This window comes from Neofelis nebulosa, chromosome 5 (assembly GCF_028018385.1).
Source record: "Neofelis nebulosa isolate mNeoNeb1 chromosome 5, mNeoNeb1.pri, whole genome shotgun sequence".
Taxonomy (NCBI): Eukaryota; Metazoa; Chordata; class Mammalia; order Carnivora; family Felidae; genus Neofelis; species Neofelis nebulosa.
This window is the reverse complement of record NC_080786.1, coordinates 65013693-65033416: the sequence shown is the minus strand read 5'-3', so window position 1 is coordinate 65033416 and position 19724 is coordinate 65013693. Positions and strand designations below refer to the sequence as shown.

Below are 19724 nucleotides of genomic sequence, written 5' to 3'. Positions count from 1 at the left end.
CAGCTACTTTCTCCAGACTGCTGATATTACACAGGCTTGTTTCTTAAGTGGAATGTTTTACTTCACGTTTCTTCTGAACTGCAGGTTGGATAAACAGGGCAGTAATTTACATCAGGGGTCTGACTATGAAGCCTCTGGGGTGAAGAAGCACTCTCCTCTATCTTTTCTTCACTCCTCCCCAGGAAGACTTCCAAGGCACTTGCTGGCACAGATTATGGCTCTGTCTTCTCTCCCTTCCCTGCTAAAGCAGTGAGGGGCCAAAGCCCTTCGCCACACAAGCAGTTCCCGGTCATGTCACACGCGAGCACGAGGATGGAACCTGCACCTTTTTTCTCACCCAATGAGGCAGCAGGAGCAAACCAACTTCAGGGCCTGCCGGTAGGTCCCTGCAGCCTGGAGGTCCCGCCACTAGGCCAGAGAACAGTAAATGATGATGGGGGGCTAGGAGGAGGAGGGAGGCCAGGACTGAGGTTCTTAGTCAGGACCTGCTTTGGGCTAAAGCTATTTATGCTCCACTGGTCCAACCCAGCTGCCTGATTTTCAGTATTTGGGGTTGAGACTCAAATCCAATTCACCAGTGCTATTTTATTCCTATTTGTCACTGTCTCTTGGGGATAACGGCAGGTACTGGGTAGCAGGAGACAGTTGTAATCCGACACAAAATTCAAGCGTTCCTGGCCCGCTGGCCCTAATACCAAAGAATATCTCAACACCAACATTATATCTTACAGTGACAGTTCCAATGGAAGAAAGCTCCTGCTTGGTGCCATGTTAAACAATGGGACTCGCTATTAACAGGACATAGCAATCCTGTCTTGCCAGGTAACGCTCTTAAGCACAGATGTCAGTTCCAAATTATGGAGTTAAACTCTAGGCTCTGCAACTCTGGGATTAGGGGAGAGACCTGAGGCCCACACGGGTTTTATAGACAGATGTAGGATGGGAGCCCAGAGTTGCAAAAACACCCAAGGAAACCCAAGTCCACCGGCAAAAAGAGGTAAGTGGCATTTGCTTTTGAAAACTGTACAGGCAATTCTGGTAATGCAACTATTCTATAAAGAAAAAAGATGCCTGAATCCTTTTTTTTTTTTCTTCCCCCCTACTACAATGGATTGTCTACCTCACAGATGTATAGTGGTTATTGCAGACTGCGGAGGGGAGCAGGGGAGGGGAAGGCAGGAGGAACGGCACATAAAATAAAGTCAACTATACGACCATCACTCAGATGGCAATCAGTGAGAATTTATAAACATCAGACACTCCTACTGTCTAAACTCAACCACACTATTAATCATGGAGGAAAATGGAAGGATGAATATAATGCATACAAAGCCACTGTGAACCCTGGCACAGAGTCTCCCTTCTCCATAACCAAAGCTGCTGATCGATCCTCTTTTTTCCTAGGCCACTGGCTTGCTAAAAGCCGACGTCTGTTTTCTAATCTCTGAGTTTTAGCAGAGATAAACCAGACTTTATCCTGAGTGGAATATTAGGTAAGAGATTCATCGAGGTGAGGTGGTACACACAGCCAGCAATATTTAAATTCCCATTTCTAGGCTCCATACGCATACGTAGGAGAGTTTCGTTTGTCTGAAATGCAAGAGATATATGGAAATAAGCAGTAAGTTATCTCTAAGCAAGATAATGCCCAGGGCACCTGGGTGGCTCAGGTCATGATCTTGAGGTCTGTGAGTTCGAGCCCTGCCTCGGGCTCTGTGCTGACAGCTCAGAGCCTGGAGCCTACTTCAGATTCTGTGTCTCCCTCTCTGCCCCTTCCCCGCTCATGCTCTCTCTCTCTCTCTGTCAAAAATAAATAAACATTAAAAAAAAAAAAAAAAGATAATGCCCAGCTATTTAGCAAGGAAACCACCTCCAAGTTGTCCCTTAACATTATGACGGAATACAATTTAGCATCACAGACTGAAGGATAAGCGAAAAGGCAAGAAGGGGACTTTAAGAAAAATGAAAACCACAGATGCAAAACATAAAATAGGATACACACTAGTACCTTTTTGGTTATTTCCCAGTGATGAGGAGAAATGTAGCAAGTTTCCCCAATACAAAATGCAAAGTCAAATATTCAGGTATTAAAGTGGGAAAACCACACTGCCATTAAACATTGACAGTTAAAGAAGGTTTAAGTCCGGGGGCGCCTGGATGGCTCAGACGGATAAAGCAGTTAAGCATCCATCTTCGGCTCAGGTCATGATCTCACAGCTTGTGAGCTTGAGCCCCACATCGGGCTGTCTGCTGTCCGCACAGAACCTGCTTCAGATCTTGTCCCCTCTCTCCCTCTCTCTCCCTCCCCTGCTCGCACTCTCTTCCTCTCTCAAAATAAATACTTCAACTTAAAAAAAAAAAGAAGGTTAAGTCCAGCCAGAAGACTTGGGAAGGCTTACTAGGTCATCAATCATTCAATCGATCAGCTCCTGAAAAGGTGAGTCTCCTGTGTTTGGACTGGTAACCCAAATAAACTGCACCGGTCCTCCATTTGAACAGGTGTGCCTCAACCCCACCGCTCTGAGGAGACCCATGTGACATACCCAAGAGACCCCATATGACTTTTTAATGGAATGAAAAGATGAGGCAATAAATGTGGAAGGCTTACTACCCAAACAGTTGACCATGAGGACCAAAACTTACTCTATTTGCAATGACTGTGGATGGAAAGTCACACATCTTCATTACAGAGAAGGCTGGCCATAACTTTAGTTTTTCTCAGGGATGTGGGGTCACTGTTCACAACAATACTGTCTGCAATCACAAGGTGATGTGTTAAGGAGTTACTGAAGCATTTTGACCTTGTACGCAGAGAAATTCATGCCTACTTTTTGGGTTTTTTCCTCTTTCTCATTAGGCAACACTGCAGACCATCCCTCCTCACATTTCAGGACCGTATCCTAAATTTGCTGTCTTACCTCTTCCCTGGGCTCCTTAGGAAGCCAGACTGCTAGTCATGTATACGAGTAGAAAGGAACAGTCTCTGTGGGGTCACTGAAGCTCCCCTATGTGCCTTGTGCCACCTTCCTTGACCATTTGCTGATTATCAGCTCTAAGAGAAGCTGAATGGTCAGATGTGTGATCTCTGGAAAACTGAGCTGTAACTGTTTTTTATTTGAGTCAGAAAGTCTCATGACAAACCACCCTGACAAAACATTCATTTTTCTGGTCTGGGTTCTTTCTCCCCTAGACAAATGTGTATCCGGGCTGGCCAAATGGATCACGGAACTCAAGTATTTCAGACAAGGCTGTACCACATTCACACCGTCCCCTTCACACACAACAGAGTTCTTGCAAGGATCTCATTCTTTAGAACACTACCCTTTACAAATAAAGAATAAATGTGCTGCAAGACTAATGAGAATTAAAAAATGGAAAATGGATGCTCTCTATTACAATGCTTTTTTCTAATCCTCTGAATTTACTTACTTACTTACTTACTTACTTAATTTATTTATTTATTTATTTATTTATTTATTTATTTATTTATTTATACGCAGGGCCCCAAGGTTTCACTCCTGTTCTTTATTTTGTTCTTACCCATACCCATGCTTCCATTTCAAAGAATTCGGTAACAACCACAGGCCTTCACAACCTCTCCCCCTAACCACACATCCTAACACTAAAACCACAAGTGCTTCATGCCCAGCTAGCTCTCGTCTTCTGACTGACAGGGGAGGGATGCCACACGAGCACTTGTGGTTAACTTCGCCCTCTCCTGCGAGAGCCAGTCGTTTGCCACCTTGATTACCTGCTAGCAAGGCCCAGCACTAGGGAAGAAGTCCTGAGCTAACAGCAGGGGTGGGGGCTGGGCGCTCTGAGAAACGAACAGATCCTCACTGTTAGTTAAGACATTTAACTCCGTCCAAATATGCCCCAAAGCTTTTAAAGAACACCTTATTTTAAAAGAATATTACAAAAGGTCTTCAGTTTTTACATTACTCTAGGCAACTGGCTTATTACTTTTTCCTCTTATTTGGCTTTCCCAACTCCAAGTCTAAAAAGGTTTTCCATGGTATTTTGGCCCCAGCCTATACCAAGAAACACACTGGCCAAATTCATGAAAAACTGGATTCTCAGGAGAGAACCACAGATCCATTTCCAAAGGCCAGAGAAAGCAATTATATACTAGGAAGCTTTTCTAACTTGAAAAAACCAAAGCCCTAATCGCTGTTGGGAGAGTTTTTAAATCGGTGAACCTGGCCTTCAAATTAGTAACAAAATGTCCTGGTCCCTCACTCCATGGGCCGATGACCCAAATTTCCTTACATTAATTCAAAATGTGAGTTGGCAGTACAGTACACAAATTAGTTTCAGACGACAAGAGAAAAAGAAACGTAACGACACCAAAAGGAGCAAAGTATAACCCTCAGAACCAAAGGAGCCCACACAGCTGCAGGAGAAGGAGGGGACTCTCTGAGTTACATCTCAAGTCAGGCCCTGAGGCACAGGCTCCCAGGCTCACTTTACCTACACTCTGACGTTGTTTTTGACTGATTTCTAGACGATCCTAGGGAAGTGTCTAAAAAGCAGATGCGGTGAGGAAACCAATAAGAAGAACGCACATGATCAGCATTAACTTTTCGCCTCCATTCTTCATTTTAAAATGCACTTTCAGAAACCAAATGGGTTCCTTGATGAGTGGGACATTGATGAAAACATATCAATTACAGGAACTTTTTATAAAGCAATTGGGCAAATAAATAATCTAATAAATATTAACCCGTAATTAGTTTTTACTAAATTTTTATTAAAATGAACATTTATTAATGTTAATTATTAATATTTATTAAAATATTAATCTAAGTAATACTAATTAGATTGATTTTTTGGCCTAATAAATACTCTTCAAAATTCATGCCACTGAAGATAACTGTGATTCCATAAGGTTTGTATTTTTTCCAATAAAACAGAGATTAACCAATCACATTCACATAATCTAAACAGCATGTAAACATTTTGCCTGCAACATGCTTGTTCTACAGCCAGAGAAAAATGCTGTCATGGGTACATTCGTAAAACCATAGCTTGATTCACCCTTCAAGAAAATTTCCTTCTCTACTAAAAATACCAATTGACTTCTAACACTGTGGGCCAGCTTTTAGAAAATTGTTACAAACGTACCAGAGAAACGTTCTAGCCATTTACACAATACTAACAAGAAAAAGCAACTTTTTCTTGTTGCAAAGGCAAGAAAAACCCCAGCAGTAGTCAGAAAGACAAAAGGACAAACTAACTCAATCATGGAATGGGGGGGGGAGGGGTTTACTTTACCAAGTTGTGTTTGGGGCAAAAGGGTGCTACGAGGTAACTAAGAAATCACTGTATTCTTATACAACAATGTAACTATCAGGTAGCTAATGCTTTATGAGTGATTACAAGTTTCTAAATGGCTAAGTCTAATAAAAATTTATTACGACAAACATTTGTGCAGCTGATTTACATTTGTCTGTGCCGTGGCTGTAGTAAAACAAAACAAAACAAAATGTAGAAAAGTCAGATTATGACAGAGAATCACAGAGCAGAGAAAAAAGAAATAAAGAAAAACTATGTTCACGAACCTTGTCTCATATGGGTGGCCTTTATGCCCATATGCCATCAGTCAAAAGACTGACAACTTCCTAATGTGTGGTCTCCCTTTGTAAGCTTTATTAGCAAGATTCACAAAGACAAAGAAGGAGGGAGAGAGCTCAGAGAGAGGAGGCGAGAGAAGGAAAAAAGTTAGCTGTACACATTCCTGACAACTAATACGATGTCAAAGTATCATTTGTTATTTTATCTTCCTCACCAGAAAAACCTCCTTCCTTACGGCTCCACACTGGTTTTAAAAGGTAAACCCCTGGACCGGTATTTCAAGACCTGGAAACTCTGAAAATGGTTGTCATTTCTAGCCTTCAGAGCAAAACTAGAAAGAAACAGCTTTCTAATAATAACTATGGAGACACCAATAGCATCAATAGGGGAGGAAAAGCGATTAAAACAAAACAGAAACACTGTGCAATCATCTTTACCTCTGGAGCTGAGAAAAATCTGCCCATCGATCAGCACACATCTGTTTTTACCACCTCCCTGTGCCTATGAGAGGAGAGTTTTTCTCTCCCTTCTCGGCAACATGAAACCAGCTCCCTGCGCCTGGCTCTGCCCATGCAGATTAGCATGTGGCCATTTACAAACCTGGACGTATGAAAGCTGGGGTGGTTTTAGTGTTTTTTCTTGCCCTCACCTCTCCCGTACCATGGACTGGAAAGGTATTTGGAGACAGGAAAACACTCCCCTTTGCTTTTTAATAAATCAAATTAAATTGGGGGGGGGGGGGAAGGATATGGAGAGGGACTATGGATTTTTATCAGAAATTTACACAGCCCCTTGGCTATCAAGAGCTCAAAGGAGGGGCGCCTGGGTGGCGCAGTCGGTTAAGCGCCCGACTTCAGCCAGGTCACGATCTCGCGGTCCGTGAGTTCGAGCCCCGCGTCAGGCTCTGGGCTGATGGCTCGGAGCCTGGAGCCTGTTTCCGATGCTGTGTCTCCCTCTCTCTCTGCCCCTCCCCCGTTCATGCTCTGTCTCTCTCTGTCCCAAAAATAAATAAAAAACGTTGGAAAAAAAAAATAAAAAAAAAAAAAAAAAAAAAAGAGCTCAAAGGACCAGTGTGTTATGGTAAAAAGCATTACAGTAGGACTCCAGGACTAAGTACTGCAAAGTCTGAGTTCTAATCCGGGGTTTGCCCATTTACTCTGAAGTTGAAATGTCCCCTTTCATAAAAGGACAAGAGTATAGATTAGCCTTGAAGGTTCTTTTCTGCTCTTAACAGACCACACTTTCAAACACCACTGCTGACTTAACACAGATTAAACTCAAGCTAGAAAGAGGCTTACTCAAACTCTGAAAACCTATAGTTGCTCTTACTTGTGAAAGTAGAACCTGAGCCTCGTGCATAAAAGGGAGGAAGGATCTAAGTAAAATGTTGGAAAAAAGAATGTATTGAGCAAACAGCGATGGTAATCACTGTGTTTTTATGCCAATGAAATCTGATTTTACAGCTGAGTTCCACACAGCTGTGGAAGAAAGACTCTTGCCACGGCTTGCCACGTGAATGAAAGGAGGAGGGGTGATCACTGTTCAAGCAGAAAAACCTCTTGAGACATGAGCAGTACCTGTAGGTATGCACCCAGCTGGTTGGTTGAGGCACAAATTGTCTGGAATTTGTCTTCTTGTCTGATATGGGTTCATTAGCGAAGTTAAATCACGGTCGTCTAAAAAGTTCTCAGCCTTAAAAACATTCTTGCTTTTTGCATCCAATTATAAACACAGGACATTCAGGTGCAGTGTTTAAATCCACAAAGAAATCCTGTGAAATCGAGTTCAGATTAAAACCACCACCACCTCCCTGGATTAAAATAAATAATGGCTTAAGCAACAAGTAAAAAAGAATTGTCCACTGTGATCTGGGGAACAAGGAGGGATGCCAACTTGTCTAATATATAGGCCTTGCCTTCAAGAATACATACATGTTTTGTGTGTGTGTGTGTACTTTCAATTTGCCTTTGCCTAAATGGCAAAGCACACCCATGTCTGAACTCAAAACTACTACGCAGGGGCGCACGGGTGGCTCAGTTGGTTAAGCATCTGACTTCGGCCTGGGTCATGATCTCGCCATTCCCAAGTTCAAGCCCCACATCAGGCTCTGTGCTGACAGCTCAGAGCTTGGAGCCTGTTTCAGATTCTGTGTCTCCCTCTCTTTCTGCCTCTCCCCATGCTCTGTCTCATGCTCTGTCTCTCTCTCTCTCTCAAAAATAAATAAACATTAAAAAAAAAAAAACCCTACTATATAGAAGGCACCATTTTTGGCGGGGGAAGGGGAGTCTATATATCTACAGATTATATGTAAACACTATACTAATCTGAGGCTACTTTTATAATTCTCCATAAATAATACAGAGGTTGCTTCCATAACTCAATACGTCCCAAATCTTTAAAAAAACATAAAACCGGGGCACCTGGGTGGCTCAGTCGGTTGAGCGAACGACTTCGAGGTCCGTGAGTTCGAGCCCCACGTCGGGCTCTGTGCTGACAGCTCAGAGCCTGGAGCCTGTTTCAGATTCTGTGTCTCCCTCTCTCTGACCCTCCCCTGTTCATGCTCTGTCTCTCTCTGTCTCAAAAATAAATAAACGTTAAAAAAAATTTTTTTAATAAAAAATAAAAAATAAAAATAAAAAAATATAAAACCTATAGGAAAAAAAATTACAGCACTGTATATTTACAGTCTCTGGACCTGAGATCCACATCCGCATATACGTAACAACTCAGTTCTGCAAATATTAGCTAAAAGGAAAGGGGACCCATCTACAAACAAAAACTTAACGAATGTTTGTTTGGTTTGTTCAAGTTTGAAGTTTGCTTTGTTTGAAGTTTACATACGTAATTAGACATTTTTATTAGAACACCTCAACTCCAGCTACACTCAGCACAATAAATCTGACCTCCCAAGGATGACACTCTAGCACCTGCAATGAAACATTCCAAAGCTATGAGCCCTTATTTACACACATATCCAACCTAACTTTCCCCACATACTTTATCCATGGATGCAGGTAACTGGAAATACATATTTTCAATGAAATTTGGACTTGTATGGCTCTTTCTTTATAACCTTTTCTATAGGGCATTGAAGAAAAGTCTAGAAAACTATAGTCCAAGAATGTAAAGGTCATTTCTTTGAGTTTATTTATTTTGAGAGAGACAGAAATAGCATGAGTGGGAAAGGGACAGAGAGAGAGACAGACAGACAGAGAGACAGAGGATCCCAAGCAGGCTCTGTGCTGTTGGAGCTTTAACTCATGAAACCATGAGATCATGACCTGAGCTGAAACCAAGAGCTGGACCCTTAACCGACTGAGCCACCCAGGCACCCCTGGAAAGGTCATTTCTAAAGCCCCCTCCAGTTCTAAGACTTCCCACCACCATACCACCTACCTCCAAACTGCATGAAAAGGTAGAAAGAGATGAGATGTGAAGTCAGAAGACACGCTCTCCTTCCCAGCACCCGCAATTCACTCCTTACCCAGCCCTCAGGCACCACTATCTGCCTGAAACCCCCACAGCACTGCCTGTCCTCTGTGGTTCAGGGTATTCCTGCACAGGCTATCTGCATCTCAGTTTCTGCATCTGTAATAGGGGTGCTTAACACGGCTTCTAGACCCCCCTTTAATAAAACCCCAAACGTATTAAGAATTAAGTTCACATTTGTGCAACCACTGAGTACCTAACAGCCACACATAACACCCTTTATTTGGGGGTAAAAATGTGTTACAAGCACCAAACAATTGACTGCTTTCTGGGAAAGGGTTAGAAGAAGAGCTCCGAAGCTCTTCCTTTAGCCTGGGGGCGGGGGGGGGGGGGGGGTGGCAAGAGCACTGCGTGAACCACCTCGCACTAATACTCATCCAGCTTCACAATATTCATGTGAGGTGGGCGGTGTTCCTCTTTTACATATGTAGCAACTATTGAGTAATCTGCCCAAGGAGACTCAAATAGAAAGTGATGGTAAGAATAGCCAACTGATTATAACATTCAAGATTCTCCCAAGGAAACACAAAGTGGACAAGCTGATGCAGAATTCACAGGTTAGTGGCTTTAAAAATTATATAAAACATTATCATGGTGTTTTGCAATGTTCATCATTGTTGAATCACTGTTGTACACATGCAACTAATAGACTATTGTGTGTCAACTGTATTTTTATTTTTATTTTTTTTAAGTTTATTTATTCTGAAAGAGAGGCAGTGGGAGGGGCAGAGAGAGGGAGAGAGAGGGACAATCCCAAGCAGGCTCTGTGCTGTCAGCTCAAACCCACAAACTGTGAGATTATGACCAGAGCTGAAATCAAGAGTTGGATGCCTAACAAATGGACTGAGCCACCTAGGCACCCCCTTTTCTTTTCTATTTTTTTTTTTTAATGTTTATTTTTGAGAGAGAGAGAGCATGCACACATACACACACGAGCAGTGGAAGGGCAGAGAGAGAGACAGACAGACAGACAGACACCAAGGATCTGAAGCAGGCTCCACGCTGTCAGCGAAAAGTCCAACACAGGGCTCCATCCCATGAGCAAGGAGATCTCAACGTGAGCAGAAGTCTGACACTTAACCGACTGAGCCACCCAGGCACCCCTTCCTTTTTTTTTTTTTTTTTAATTGAACAAGTACATGACACAAAATTCAAAAAGTAACTTTCAAAGCCACTCAGTAAAAGTACATTTTTCACCTATCCTCCACTGCTCCCCATACAACAGCAACAACTCTGAATTTTTGATGTATCCTTTAAAGTAGCTTAAGGAAGGTTAAGCAAATTCATTGTATTAGCATGTAGTCCAGATGGTTAAAAGTTAACCAGGGAGGGGGAAAAACCCCTGCATAAACCATATTTTAAACTAGTAGAGTGATACTCTCCATGGTGACTGTTAATGAGATGTGCCAGGACTAACCACAAAAGCAAGAAAGCAGCTGACCGAATTATTGATGAGGTGGTTAGAATAAGGCCTTTCGTACAAAGGGTTTCAAGATTCTATTATTTTCAATATCTCAAAAGGACTTAGTTGAAAGATACCTTCTAAAATAGCATTACAGGGGCGCCTGGGTGGCTCAGTCGGTTGGGCGTCCGACTTCACCTCAGGTCACGATCTCACGGTCCGTGGGTTCGAGCCCCATGTCGGGCTCTGCGCTGACAGCTCGGAGCCTGGAGCCTGTTTCCGAGTCTGTGTCTCCCTCTCTCTCTGCCCCATCCCCATTCACGCTCTGTCTCTCTCTCTCTCAAAAATAAATAAACATTAAAAAAATGTTTAATAAAATAAAAATAGCATTACAAAAGGACCTGAACAAAATTATCATCTGTTGGCTGAACAAATATTTATTGAGCACCCACTGTGTGCCAGTCACTGTACTAGAATCCTAGGATTCTAGAAATACAGGCACGGGGTTAAGCAGCATTGCAGTGAAATGTTACACTGGATAACTAAAACAAAATCCAAGCTGGATACTTCTGATGAAACAACACAGAGTCAACAGACCTCCATGCTCTATGAACCCTTTCATCGGAGATAAACTCCAGTGTCTAAATTTGGTTTCCCAGCTGTGGCCTCTTTTCTCGACTTAAGTGTTCCAGAAGAGGAGTTTGTCTTCAAAACATGCCCCCTACCTCAATCTTCACTTCTGATCAGCCAGGAGGATACTAAAATTGTTTCTTGAATCAGCTCATCTAGAATTCAACCATGTTTATGTTACATACCCAGTTTTGTTTATGTAAACAGATGTCATAGAACACTCTTTATAAGGAAAACAATCCGCACCATTAAGATCGTTGGTGTTTTGTCTATTTATACTTAAGTATGCAAAGATTTCTGACATTTCATTAACAATCGTAGATGTTGGTTCAATTTTTTTTTTTTTTTTTAATATCTCATTCTTCAACTCTAAGGCGAAGGGGGTGGGTGTCAATGAGAGAATACTATAGGATATATTGAAAACCAGCATGGTATTATTTCTTGAAGAATCACTACAATTGATGACATTCTCATAAGCAACTTGGTATTTCACTTAAAGTGACTAAACACAAAACACACACCAGGTGTTTCTTTGAACTTAAAACCTACTGAAACAGAAAGTCCACATGAAGTGACAAAACTCACAAAGAAACAAATTAGCAGGTGCAAAGACTCATGTAAGGAAACATCTATTTACTATTTCAGATTAACTTATTACTATAAAATTTTAGTATGAGATAATATATGCAACCACATTACTAATTTAGACCATTTTTTAAAAAAACACAAAAATGTAGAATTCTTTAGGAAAACTATTTTCCTCTTCTCAAGGGGGAAAAAAAAACTGTCACGTACCACAGAGCATTAAGGAGGTTGGTTTTCCTAGATGAAAATAATGACTCCTATCCACGTGCTTTACGTGCAAGTGGATGAATCTAAATGTTTGAATGTATGGTGCCTGCTTATATTCTAAACACTCCCTGTGAACGAGGAGGACATCATTAATTACACTAATATAATTTATTAAGAAAATATAAGGGGGCTACATTTACTCATTTAATAAACACCTAGGTTCTGCTCAGTGCAAGATACTTTTAATCTGAAATCATGCAAATTCTAAACCTGAGGAGTCTGTTAAGATGTCAAAATCTTTCCAGCAAAGCAATTTTAAATGTCAACTCGGATACAAAACCCGTATTCTCCAATTCAATTTTCGTATTTCCCATAATGACAATGCATGAAAGACACACACAAAAAATATTGCCATTCATGTCACTGAAGAACTCAGAAGCATGGGAATGAAAAAGACAAAGAACATTTTAGGGTTATTAATAGTTCTCACCTCATGATCCCCACAAAAGGGTCCCCCACACCACACTGTGAGAACTACTGCACCAAACTAAGCTGCTTCGATGTAAAAGAAGAAAATTTTAAGTTCACTCTCTAGTAGACAAAGACAGCTGTCCTTATATTATAGTCTATATATTCACAATTCACCTGACAGATTCTGAACAAAATTATTAATCCAAACAAAAAGCTATCCAATTCTAGCAGGGATTTCTCTCTTTAGGACTTTATGTTACACTCTTTAAAGCACTTTGGGGAGGGGCACACTGCCAGTGCAGAGCCTATTTGGGATTCTCTCTCCCTCCCTCCCCTCCTCCCTCTCTGCCCCTCCCCTGCTAGCTCTCTCTCTCTCTCAAAATAAATAAATAAACTTAAAAATAAATAAATAAATCACTTTGGTGAAACACATTCATTTGGTAAAATCTTGAAGGAAGTAAGAACAGGAGGCTGGCGGGATAAGAAAATGGATGTTGAGGGCCAGGTCCCCCTCTGCAAGGATGGTCAGCAAAACTGGAGGTCAGGAACAGCATAGGACCAGATTCCAGTAAATCCAGGCCTGCTAGATGGGACTCCCATTCAACCTCTCCTGATCAGATTCATGCCCTTTACTCAAAGCAAATAATCAAGCTCACAACAATCATCGTGGACATGATGAAGTTCCCCAGGTCACACATAAGGCCAGCATGCTAGCTCAGTTCCTCATCCAGCTGGTCTGCTTTGTAGGGAGGCTGGAAAAGAGTCATTCCACTGGGAAAATGTTTACTCTTTCAGATGGAGAAGGGAAAACATGAGACCATTGAGTTGATGGAGCCCCTTGATGAAGAAATCTCTGGAATCATGGAAGTAACTGGAAGAGTTAAGAGCCAAGGCAACCATCATGTGTGTATCTTATGTCCAGTTTAAAGAAGATAACCATCCTTTTGATTTTGGACTTTACAATGAAGCTATGAAAAATACCCATGAGTTCCCTCGGTTTTTTCCTTTGGGGGTTGTACAATATGATTGATCTTGATGATTTTTTTTATGATTGCAAATAAGCTACACTGAATACTATTTAAGGAGGCCCCGGATATTTGAAGGAAAGATTTCTAGGATTTTTAGTATTTAATTTGTTCTCTTTTTAATTTCATTTACCTAACTTTGTTAGACATTACAATCTTTTTTTTTTTTTTTTAATTTATTTTAGAGACAGCAAGCACAATTGGGGGAGAGAGAGACAGAGACAGAGAGAGAATCTTAAGCAGGCTCCATGCTCAGCACAGAGCCCGATGCGGGGCTCAATCCCACGACCCTGGGATCGTGACCTGAACCAAAATCAAGAATCAGATGCTCAACTGACTGAGCCACCCTGGTATATGGTCAGATAATCTGCAAGAACAAAGCAGTTGCCCTGAATTTACTTTTCTGTTTTATTAACAAAAGTTTAAATGGTTTTTAAAAGATCTCAAGTCCAAGGAATAAAGACAAAAATTTGTGTTGCCATTCCCAAGTAAGAATCGTGCCTGCTCTGATCGCTAGACCTTCGTTTACTGCTCAACACCGTCATTCTAAATCCAGAGACAACTTGATCTAGTATCTTCTAGGGTCACTAACTTATTTTCTTTTGCCTCAGCCTATTATGTCTTTCATCAAAGAATCCAAAAAAATCTTTCTGAGGCATAAGAACTCTTACAACAAGAAACTCAAGTTTCAAATATAGACAAATCAGTAAGACAGTGGCATTCATCTCTTAGAGCAACAAATTAGTAAAATTAAAATACAGCACAGCTAACTGATTTGCATGCAACAAACAATACTAGATAAGAGACTTCCCTTTTATTTTTAAAAATAGATTTAATAAGCCTATTAATTTTCCACCGGCCACTATAAATAAATGGAACTCCAAAATATCTTTCTCTCTGCAAGGGCGTCCTGGCCAGTCCCTGTTCGGCTGACCCTGAGTGGAATGTGTATTTACATGGCCCAGGGGCAGCATTGTGTGCTGGTGGGAAACCACTTCTCACAAACCTCCCATTCAGCGCAGGGCTCCACAATAGGTACTCACACAGGAAGCGGGCCTTGCTAACAGCACCTCTGGTTGTTCCAGAGAGCTTTTCCAAGGCTGCAGGTCCAGTGAAACCCTGCAAATGCCACGTTCACAGGCCCTAACTGCCTAGACTTCAGGGTCAACAAAGCTAGTGTTGCCCACAACCACCGCCCCGGTTCTTCCCAAGGTGAAATTGAAACGGTGAACAATTCCGTTTCATTTTTCTAGCTTATCTTTCAGGACATCACTCTGTTCAAAAAATTAAAACCCACAAACACACACACACACACACACACACACACACACACACAGCCATAACATTTTTTTTCTCAAACTGTAGAACACTCCAAGTGTCTATTGCTTTTCAAAGCCAAATGAAAAGTGTCAGTATGGAATATGGACTTTAAAATATCAAAGCTTCAAAAATCACTTTATTATCTCTACTGAAAATTATGATTCCTTAAATATTGACCATTTTGTTTAACTGCAAAGGAAAAAAATTATTTTAACTCCTAATAGAAAAGCAGGCATTGTCAACATCGTATCAATAATGACTTCTGCACAAATATGGGAGGAAATATGGGCAGCTGCTTATATATGCCATCAAATCCATCACCTGGTGGTTGAAAAATGCAGTTAATAAACAGGTTTTGTCAATTCAATGCTAAACTACTGAACTACTGGTAATTCTTTCTCCTCCCAAGCATGTAAAAAACACAACCTGGTTGTTTGAAAAAATGTGTTCATTAAATTCTCAATACCCCAGTTTCTCAACCTGCAAAAGAGAGGTAACAGCTGTTTCCTACAGTAATATTTTTAGACCATTAAATAATTTAATGATATTGGGCAAAGGGCAACCCTCCTGGATAGTTTTCCTCATTTCTCTAATTAAAGTACTGACCTCCATCATCAAGGTCCCTGCCAGCTCTAATAATCTATCAATTTGGGCACAGCAACAAAGACTATCACAATTAACACATACATGGATTTATTAGAAGTGTAATACTTAAGGCAGCCACCGTAAAAATAAAAGGTATCTGCACCCATGCCAACCATAAATAACACCACTTACTAGCCACAGGCAGTCACTTTTGCAAGACAGAAGAAGTAAACCAGAAATACCAGGAGGAAATGCTCACAGTGTTTAATCCAAAGGTACATCTATTTATGTAAAAAAACTGAAATGAAATAGTCAAGATGTAGACAACGTTTAACCTACAGATAACGAAATGACGAGTCAACTATATTTTTCCTTCGTACTTACTATAGCTCTTAAAGTAGCCTACAATGAGCAAATGTAGTTTTTACAATGATAAAAGTTAGCTTTTAGAAACTTGATGTAATCCCCTTCGTTTTGCTCCGCGTGATTGTTTAAATGTTTGTAACTCAAAATGCTTTCAAATCACTGTCCGACATAAAGTGTAGACCTAAGGGGTATGGGCTTACCCAAGTCTCACAAAACTGGTTTCCACCAATCAACCGGAACTGTGGGCCGAGGCACTGAAGAACCTGCACACGGTTAAGGAATAGATTCGGTAACATTTATAGAACCAGCCCTCGGGTCATGCTTGCTAAGTAATCCCTAGATTAGGCCCGCTCACCAGGACCAACCCAAACAGTTTTCTGTGTTTTTGTTTTGTTTTGTTTTAAAGGGAGTAGGGGAAAGCAGGTTCCCCAGCCTTACTTTTTTTAGATAACAAGCACTCCAAAAAATCCTCTTCCAACTGCCAAAATAAATCAAACTTTCTGGGTGGAGGACTCTCTGTCAATCAAACGAGACTCAGCAAAGATAAACTAATAATAGAAATCTGTTACATACTTACTTAGCTGTGCTAACTATGCTAGTCCTTAACTAGCACAAAGGACTTCAAAAACTCTGGCTCTGAAAAGTACAGGGTGGAGTCGGAGAGTTCCCTCAGGCTTGGCAGGCCTCCTTGTCAGTGGAAAAGTACCCACCCACTCCTATCTTCGTGGGCTCTCTCCACCGCACCCTCCCTCATGTGAAACCTTCTAAAAATATTTGTCCCATATTTTTATTCCCTCATCCCCATATATTATAACATGCAACACATGTTCACTCTAGGAATCTGGAAATACAGAAAAGCAGGAACAAAGTTTCAATTATTCAGAATCCTATCACCAAGAAACATCCACTGTTAAGAGGTGATGTGCTTCACTTCAGTTTTTTTCTATCCGTATGAAATCTATAAAGTTGGAGGGCTACAATTTACACAGTGCAGACCAATCTATTCTTTATTTGATACTTCATGATCATAACAATAACGTTGTCAACTTTAAAAGATAAGTAAGGACTGGTTCCTAAAAATCACATTTTCAGAGAAGGCAGTAAAATCCTCTTCTAGGGTCCTTGACTTTGGCAGAAAGATAGGGGAGGGAAAACATATTTAACCCACATGCCCAACGTGCACCTAAACCCAGTGTGCAGCCAGAGGCATTAACTGCTTTCTAGAAGGTATCAGAGCATAGCGACAGAATACTTTTAGATTGTGTACAAGTATTTAAACAGAATTATCAAGTAAATGGTCCCCACATATCACTGTAAATTCAATTCTTTGTTCCATGTTTATATATATACAGGTTTCTAAAAAGTAAAGTTTTATTCTCTACCTCCTAAGAGCTATAGGATGTTTTATGTTAACTATTCATAACACATTTCTCGTAACTATAAACCAAACCTACCCTCCCAGCAGAATATATATGCCAGGAATCAAGTGTTCTGGTTGCCCCAAAACACTTATCCCCGAGCATCTAGGCATACTGATGCCAGGAAAATTATTACCAGGGAATCGAAGTGACAAAGACTCTGATGTGACTTAAAATACCTTAATATCAAGTCTGAGCACATATATCATCACAGGACACAATAGTGAAAAGTTGGAAACTATCTCATCCATACAACAGAAAACTAATTTTAAGTGCTGTAGAAATGAATCTGTTAATAAAGGAATATGTTCACAATCCACTGTTTATAGGGAAATGATGTAAAGGAATCACATGTTAAATAAAAGGTCTAAGCCATGGTCTTATTTGTGCAAAACTAGGACTAGTTTATTTTTCACACAGGAAAAAAAAAAAAATAGAAGAATATACCGTAAAGTGTTCACAATGATTATAGTCAGGAAAGGAGAAGGAGGAGGAGGAAGCTTTTATCTACATGTTCTGATACTTGTTATGATGCTTTTGTCACGAGGGTCGGGGGGAGGAAGTATATGGACCACAGAGCATCTTAGAGGTGATCTCATAATATTTGTCAAAGAATCTCATGGAAAAATGAGAAACGGATAATGGATATCTGGTCAATGACAATTCTATTACATAAAACACACCTCTATGACTTCCTGACATGGGCCACTGGTTGTGCCGGCCCCATATTCTAAAGCTGTGCACTAGCTCACAGGTGTGGTTTCCCCTTCACTTGAGGCACAGCTGGGCAGACCAGCAGTGATGGTGAGGACTGTGAACCTCCTAGAAGCGATTTTCAGTTCCAAGATAGATCAGAGAATCCTAAGTCTAAAAAGGAACCTTGAAAAGTTCAGTTCTGACTCAGACTTGTACAATTATCTAAACATCTCTAACAGACCAGAGGCTTGAAAATACCGTAACTCAGAATTTTTTTATTACACTATATCCTTCAGTTAGTTATCCCAGGATTTCCTCTCCCAAACAGTCAGTAAAAATACGTTTCTTCGGAATAACAGGATGACAGGAATAGATAAGGTCAGGATTAGCCAGACCTCCTGTGTCTGAGTCAGTGAAAAGCATAAACTGTTGAACATTTTAAAATCGCCACAATAAAAGGAATTCTTCCTTTGACGAAGGATGTTATCCCTGACCCTTCCTTTCCATCATCACCACCACACGCGGCAGCACCCTCCTTTAGGAACTAAAGCAAATCACTTCTAGGTCCTGGAAATACCTGAAACCGGCTTACTCTGCCCACCGTTCCTCTATGCACCGCCCCCCCTCCATCCGTTCTACCCCGCACGCGCAGATCATGAAATTCACTTCCGGAACATCACTTCCGCTAAGTCACTGCTCGCTCAAAACCAGTGATTCTTGGAGCAGAGGCCAGAGTAACACCGCTAAGGGATGCAGAACGACGGACTTCACGCTGTGGGAGGAGCTGACCCACAGCCCTAACCACTCGGGCGAGTGTTTCTCCAAGGATGACGCAGGAACCCTTCGACGGAAGTAAGTGGGACGCCTGCTGAGAAATGCAGCTTCCGCACAAATGTTCAGAGCCGCATTATTCATAAATGCCAACCGAGGAGAAACTACCCAAACATCTGTCAACCTCAGGATAAATTAATAAGATGAAGTACAGCCACATGACGGAATATTCTTCGGCTGTAAAAAGGAATGACGTACTGATACATGCTACAACATCAACCTTAAAACAGAGTGTGCTAAGGAGCTTGCCTATAGTTTCACCAGTTAGCTTGCTTGACCCAGATTGCAATTCTCTGCTAGTCCCAAAACACCCATATCTGTGGGTTAAAAAAATAGATTTATGTATGCTAGCTGAAAAAAGCCAGTCACAAAAGGCCACATACTGTATGGTTTCCTTGGCATGAAATGTCCAGAAGAGGTGAACTTTTAGAGACAGAAAGTAGACTGGTGGCTGGCTGGGGCTGGCTGGGTGTGGGGGTGGAGTTGGAAGGGACAGCTGACTGGTACAAAGATGTTCTGGAATTTGAGTGTCGTGATGGTTGTATAATTCTATGAATATGTTCTACAAAGATTGAATTTTACGTCTTAAATGAGTAAACGGTATGGCATGTGAATTGTATCTCAATAAAACTTTAAAAATACAGATCTCTCCCTTCCACCACGGAGCTGCTGAAGCAGAATCTCTGGAGGGAGGGGCCTAGATATCTTCCCTCGGCAGGAGGGAGGAGGACGCACATGTTTACTAAGTACCCCAGAAAAGTCATAAAATGCGCTCAAGTTAACACCCCTCTAGCCCTTTCCCAACGCTGTATATAAACAGACTTCGTATCATATTCTGTTCCTCAAAACCATTTCTCAGGCCCGATACATCTACTTTAGTCACCCACCCTACGTGAATGTATTTCCTACTCGGCCTACACAACCACCCCTCCTAATCAGTGACTCTCTGGGGAGCGTGCACCCACTCAACCTTTGCTCTTGGTACTCTCCTCCTGGAACATCAATCTGTTCTGCCCAGGCCTTACCTGCTGCTTAAAACTACCTTAGGATTGCTCCCATTCATGATGACCTCTACTAAGAACCCTCTGGACATTCATACCCTCAAGTGTGAAACGAGGGTGATCG

At 41.3% G+C, this 19724-nt stretch overlaps 1 protein-coding gene and 1 pseudogene across 8 annotated transcripts in view; one reads left to right on the top strand and one right to left on the bottom strand.

The window, feature by feature from the left end:
* The window catches only part of FNDC3B (fibronectin type III domain containing 3B), a 409427-nt gene that overhangs the window by 284043 nt on the left and 105660 nt on the right, over positions 1–19724 (bottom strand). Inside the window, exon 1 of one of the 8 annotated variants that reach the window (XM_058730503.1) lies at positions 6012–6176. The exons of 6 other annotated variants lie outside the window; for them this stretch is intronic. The gene's annotated coding sequence lies outside the window, so the exon portion shown is untranslated. Of the gene's footprint in view, positions 1–6011; positions 6177–19724 lie in introns of those variants that run through there. One more of the 8 variants, XM_058730499.1, reaches the window with a different exon arrangement.
* LOC131513134 (replication protein A 14 kDa subunit-like) lies at positions 292–13476 on the top strand (annotated as a pseudogene).